This window comes from Coregonus clupeaformis, chromosome 15 (genome assembly GCF_020615455.1).
Source record: "Coregonus clupeaformis isolate EN_2021a chromosome 15, ASM2061545v1, whole genome shotgun sequence".
Lineage (NCBI taxonomy): Eukaryota > Metazoa > Chordata > Actinopteri > Salmoniformes > Salmonidae > Coregonus > Coregonus clupeaformis.
Genome location: NC_059206.1, coordinates 27,886,258 through 27,892,257, shown reverse-complemented (window position 1 = coordinate 27,892,257; position 6,000 = coordinate 27,886,258).

Here is a 6,000-nt window from a genome sequence, read left to right as displayed (position 1 = left end):
ACGAGCGGGCCCTGATCTACCATTTCCAGTGCCATCTGCGAGAGGACGTCCGACGGGAGCTAGCCTGCCGTGACACCATGTTGTCCTTCTCGCAACTGGTGGACATGGCCATTCAGGACGTCCTGGAGGAGGTCTGCCCGTTTCCATCCCAGCCGACTCGGATCCAGAACCGATGGAGATGGGTGGAACCGCTAGCCGAGAGAGCGGAGGACGACAGCGCCAGTGCCACACTGGTGGCGCGAAGGGACATTTCACCACACGTTTTTGTCAACACTCTTCTGGGTTTGGAGGCGGCAGGCAGGGCACTCTCGCATCACCCCAGGTATCGAACACCCACACTCATTCAGAGCCCTCTGCTGCGCACTGTAAAATACACATCTCCTTTCCTGAGCACATGGTAGTTCCCCAGTGTAAGGCGCTAGTCGATTCAGGTGCAGCTGGGAACTTTATGGACAGGGCATTCGCACACCGTATAGGCATTCCATTGATTGCCCTATCCATTCCACGCCCCATCAGAGCACTTGATAGTCGACCATTAGGGTCCGGGTTGGTTAAGGAAGTTACTGCACCAGTCACAATGATTACCCAGGAGACTCATTGTGAACAGGTTACTTTTTCCATTATTGAGTCTCCTGCTTTCCCTGTGGTATTAGGTATCCCTTGGCTAGCACTCCACAACCCCACCTTCTCATGGCCGCAGAGGGTTCTCACGGGGTGGTCGCGAGAGTGTCAGGGTAGGTGTCTAGATGTTTCCGTTGGTGCAACCACGGTGGAAAGTCCAGACAGTACCTCCACCGTGCGCATTCCCACTGAATACCTTGATCTGGCACAAGCGTTCTCTAAAACGCAGGCGCCTAAGTTACCACCTCATCGGGCGGGGGATTGCGCGATAAACCTCCGGGTAGACGCTGTACCTCCCAGGAATCATATATACCCCCTGTCACAGGCTGAAACAGTGGCTATGGAGACATATGTCACCGAGTCCCTGCACCAGGGGTATATACGTCCCTCCACTTCACCCGCCTCCTCGAGTTTCTTCTTTGTGAAGGAGAAGGACAGAGGTCTGCACCCGTGCATTGATTATCGACCACTGAACAGGGAGACGATAAGATTTAGTTATCCTCTCCCCCTCATTCCTTCAGTGATTGAATCAATGCATGGGGCGTGCTTCTTCACCAAATTAGATCTCAGGAGTGCGTACAACCTGGTACGTATCCGAGAAGGAGATGAGTGGAAGACATCATTCAGCACAACCACGGGGCATTATGAATACCTGGTGATGCCCTATGGTTTGATGAATGCTCCCTCAGTTTTCCAGTCCTTTGTGAACGAGGTGTTTCGGGACATGCTTGGTCGCGGTGTAGTGGTCTACATCGATGACATCCTGGTGTATTCCGCTACGCGCGCCGAGCATGTGTCCCTGGTTCGCAAGGTGCTGGCCCGACTGTTGGAAAATTACCTTTATGCTAAGGCAGAGAAGTGTATGTTTTTCCAGCAGTCCGTCTCCTTCCTTGGATACCGCATTTCCACCTCAGGTGTGGAGATGGAGGGAGATCGCATTTCAGCCGTGCGTAATTGGTCGACTCCAACCACGGTTAAGGAGGTGCAGCGCTTCCTTGGCTTTGCCAACTACTATCAGAGGTTTATCCGGGGCTTTGCCAAGGTCGCAGCTCCCATTACCTCCCAGTTGAAGGGTGGGCCGTCCCGGCTCCACTGGTCTGCTGAGGCTGACCTGGCCTTCAGCAAACTGCGGGGTCTGTTCACCTCAGCCCCAGTACTGGCCCACCCCGATTCATCACTACCATTTGTAGTGGAGGTGGCTTCCGAGGTTGGGATAGGAGCTGTCCTGTCTCAACGCTCGGGTACGCCACCCATGCTCCGCCCCTGTGCGTTCTTCTCGAAGAAGCTCAGCCCGGCGGAGCAGAACTACGGCGTTGGTGATTGGGAGCTGTTGGCTATTGTCCGAGCCTTGACCGTGTGGAGGCATTGGCTTGAGGGGGAGAAACACCCTTTCCGCGTCTGGACGGACCACCGTAACCTGGAGTACATCCGGGCAGCGAGGAGGCTGAATCCTCGCCTGGCCAGGTGGGCCCTATTCTTCACCCGGTTTGATTTCACTCTATCATACATTCCGGGTACGAAGAACGTGAAGGCAGACGCACTGTCCCGGCTGTATGACACAGAGGAGAGGCCCAGCGACAACACCCCCATTCTGCCGGCCTCCTGCATTGTAGCGCCGGTAGTATGGGCGATGGACGCGGATATAGAGCAGGCATTACGCACGGATCCCTCTCCACCTCAGTGTCCAGATGGGCTACAGTACGTGCCTGCTCTTGTCCGTGATCGTCTGATCTACTGGGCACACACGTCACCCTCCTCTGGTCACCCAGGTATCGGCCGTACAGTGCACTGCCTGACCGGAAAATACTGGTGGCCTACCTTGGCTAAGGACGTGAGGGTGTATGTCTCCTCCTGCTCAGTGTGCGCCCAGAGTAAGGCACCTTGGCACCTCCCAGCTGGTAAGTTACAACCTTTATCAGTTCCACAATGACCATGGTCTCACCTAAGTGTTGATTTTTTAACTGATCTTCCCCTCTCCCAAGGTAACACCACCATCATGGTCGTTGTGGACCGCTTTTCTAAAGCCTGCCGCCTCCTTCCTCTGCCCGGTCTCCCCACGGCTCTGCAAACTGCGGAGGCCCTGTTTGCACATGTCTTCCGGCACTACGGGGTACCAGAGGATATAGTGTCTGACCGAGGTCCCCAGTTCACGTCCATGGTCTGGAAGGTGTTCATGGAACGTCTGGGGGTCTCGGTCAGCCTGACCTCTGGGTTCCACCCCGAGAGTAATGGGCAGGTGGAACGGGTAAATCAGGACATGGGTAGGTTCCTGCGGTCCTACTGCCAGGACCAGCCCAGGGGAGTGGTCAGTGTTCTTGCCATGGGCAGAATATGCCCAGAACTCTCTCCGCACCTCCTCCACTAACCTAACGCCTTTCCAGTGTGTTCTAGGTTACCAACCGATTCTGGCACCGTGGCACCAGAGCCAGACCGAGGCTCCTGCGTGCAGAGGAGACGTGGGATGCTGCCCACATTCACCTCCAACGGGCCGTGTGTTGTCAGAAGGCCAACGCTGACCGCCACCGCAGTGAGGCCCCCGTCTTTGTACCGGGGGATCGGGTCTGGCTCTCGACCTGGAATCTGCCCCTCCGCCTGCCCTGCCAGAAGCTGAGCCCGCGGTTTGTGGGGCCGTTCAAAGTCCTGAGGAGAGTCAACAAGGTCACTTATAGGTTATTACTTCCCCCTGATTACCGTATTAACCCCTCGTTTCATGTGTCTCTCCTCAGGCTGGTGGTAGCTGGTCCGCTCCAGGAGTCTGAGGTGCGGGAGGTCCCTCCACCTCCTCTGGACATCGAGGGGGCCCCCGGCGTACTCTGTCTGTTCCATCCTGGATTTGAGGTGTCGGGTGGGGGGCCTTCAGTACCTCGTGGAGTGGGAGGGGTACGGTCCGGAGGAACGGTGCTGGGTCCCGGTGAGGGATATCCTCGATCCCTCCATGTTACGGGATTTCCACCGTCGCCATCTGACTCGCCCTGCTCCGCGTCCTCCTGGTTGTCCCCGAGGCCGGGGTCGGCGCACTGCTGGAGCCGCGCGTCAAGGGGGGGTACTGTCATGACTTCTGCCGAGTCTGCTTCCCCTCCTTGTTCGGGCAGATTTCGGGGTTTGGCGTCACCGGCTTACTAGCTACTGCCGATCCATTTATCATCACTAGATTTGTCTTGTCATCAATCACACACACCTGGTCCTTATTCCCTCAATAGTCATTGTATAAGTGTTCCCTCTGCTTCCTTGTCTGTGTGGGTGATTGTTTATTGTGGAGGTTAGTGAAGCTCGGTGGAGCTCGTGTATTTTGTATAAACTGGAGTATTTCCCGTGTGCCTTGTCTTTTCCAGTGCGCCTGTTTTGTGCCCTGGAGTGTGTTTGATGCATTTCTGCGTAAACCTGTATTTTTCGGATTAAAGCCTGTTATTTTGTGATTTACCCTCCTGCGCCTGACTCCTTCAACACCACCTCATCACATATACTATTGTCAATAGGCGCTGAAGAAGTTAGCGTCTATGAACGGGGTAGTCTGTCAGCAGCAATCGTGATTAAACACTCTTAAAAACAATGTTGAAAAGGGGATAATGTTAGCTAACTTTGCTAAATAGGCCTAGCTACGTTGTTGGGAGAAAAAAAGTATATTAGGTCTACTTACCACTATGTTTAGCCAACTGTACAAAGTTTCTACCGGTAGCTTGCAAAGTAAACATTATCAGCTAACAGTACATCCATCAAGCTGACACAGTCTCAAGTCAAAATGAGACGTTCATCCATGTTTCTCAAACGTAAAATTTCAAAGTTGTTCCAACTCTGAATTTTTAATGTTAGGGTTAAGTTTAGGCAAAAACTCAGAAATCTTAAGGTTAGGCATTAACTCTGAATGGTTAAGGTAAGGGTTAAGGTGTGGGATAGGCTTACAACAAAAATCTCAAAAACTACTTTTTATTGCTGCATTCAAACATGCAACTTTTGGCACCAGATGCATGCACCCATCCACCATCCACATCCACAATGCCCTAGCAAAACTGAAACCTACTTTAAGGTAACAGTGCTTACTGTTGCCCCTAATGGCCAGTTTCCACGTCATCTCCCAATGTCCTTGAATACTGACTTGTATCACGGGTGACCTGGCTGGTGACCTGGCCGGTGACCTGGCCAATATTGAGAGATATCGTGAGGCTACCCTCACATATCTGAAATTACATGATCAAATTATGTTTACTGAAAATACTCTTGCAGTTGGTCTTAGGAAGTATTTCCGTATGGGGCACACGGTCGCACCAGGTGATTCCTAGGATACGCTGCAGGCATCTTATTTGGAATCACTCGAGCTGCTTGTTGTGGCAACTGTAGGTGACCCAGACTTCACAGCTGTAAAGAAGTGTGGTGATGCAGACGGCTTGATAGACGGTGACTTTGGTGTGGAGGTGGAGATCCCTGTTTTGGAAGACCCTGCGTCTGATTTTCCCGAAGGCAGCTGATGCTTGCTTGATCCTGTTTTGAGAGGATTCTGCCCAGGTATTTGAATGACGGGACTATTGCCAGTGATTTGTGTTCAATGGTGAAGACAGGCATGGTGGGTGGAGGGCTGGATCTCCATTGGCAGACCACCTCTGTCTTGGTGGTGTTGATAAACAGTCCCATCCTGCTATAGACCCTCACAGCCATTACAAGGACGGACTGAAGGTCTTCCGGAGTGTGGGCCATGAGAATACAGTCATCAGCATCCTGCAGCTCAAGAACCCACTCCGAGGTTGCTTGGAGCCTCCTGATGTTGAATAGGTTTCCATCCAGCCTGAAGTCCACCGCAACCGCGCTGCTGTCCTCAAGCTCCTTGTGGAGAAGCTGGGTGACACATAGGAGGAAGAACTTAAAGAGTACAGGTGCCAGCACACACCCTGCCTCACACCGATGCTTGCTCCAAAAGGCACTGACTGCTGCCCTCCTATGGCCACCCGAGCCATCATCCCATCATGGAACTGGCAAAGGATGTTAACAAATTTGTCTGGACAGCCACATTTGAGTAGAATGCCAGATAGTAGTTCTCTGCTCACAGTGTCAAAGGCCTTGTAGAGGTCCTGATGTTGTTCACGGCACTTCTCCTGTACACACACACATACACACACATGCGTGCACAAACACATTGCACAAGATACACACAGAGTATAAACATTAAGAAATGTTCCACTTATAAAATGTGAATGTTTATTAAATGTTGACAAGACATTAAAACACAGTATCAAGATTCCGCAAAACAATCTATATTACTTCACAGAGAGAGAAAATGAAAAGCGAGTTGGTTCTGTTGGGGATTAGGGGGCCAGGGGGCTGAGAGAGGTTGGGTTGGGAGAACGGAGGATGGAGGAGTGGGTAAATGGAGAGATGGAGGAGGGTGGG